Below are 854 nucleotides of genomic sequence, written 5' to 3'. Positions count from 1 at the left end.
TTGCGTTTTAAATTGGGGTTAACAAATTCTGAGACCCAAATTCTTTTAGACTCTGTACACGCAACAAATGATGGCTGTTCTGCATTGGAAAGCTGTAAGTTTTTTCCTATTATTGGCCTGATGGCAAAATAAAGTTTCTCACTTGACATTGTTATTATTATTATTACTATTATTATTATTATTATTATTATTATTATTATTATTATTATTATTATTATTATTATTATTGTTATTATTATTGTTGTTGTTATTATTATCATTGTTATCATTAGTAGTAATAATAGTAGCAGCAGTAATTTTAGTTATATAATAATAGATTTGACAACATTAGGAATAAAAGAAGACAAAAATATATCTGATGAAGTCTATGAATAGTTCCAGCAATGATTCAGGACTTTGGCAAGATATTGCATAAGATTGGTGGATGGGAATATATATATGTATATATATATATTATATTTTTTATATATTTATGTACTTTTTTTTTATAGAAATATTTGAACCTGTGGTTTGTTTCCATGACAACTCTGCGGTTCACTGTTTCTGTTTTGCTTTCCATGAAAAACAAGAGACTGTAAAATTCAGAGATGCAACAGAGGCAAACTTCAGCGTCAAATAAATGAATAAACTCTACTATATATACATTGAGTACTTTTTTTTGCTCAGTTTGCAAAATTAATTGTATACATACAGAAACATATATATATATATATATGTACACACACACATATGATATCTATACTATATATTTAAATATATATATTATATATTTATTTAAATATATCTATATTTAAATATATATTCATTTAAAATATACATATATATATATATATATATATATATATATATATATA

Source organism: Octopus bimaculoides, chromosome 19 (genome assembly GCF_001194135.2).
Source record: "Octopus bimaculoides isolate UCB-OBI-ISO-001 chromosome 19, ASM119413v2, whole genome shotgun sequence".
In the NCBI taxonomy this organism is placed as follows: domain Eukaryota; kingdom Metazoa; phylum Mollusca; class Cephalopoda; order Octopoda; family Octopodidae; genus Octopus; species Octopus bimaculoides.
Note: the sequence above shows the minus strand (reverse complement) of the source record.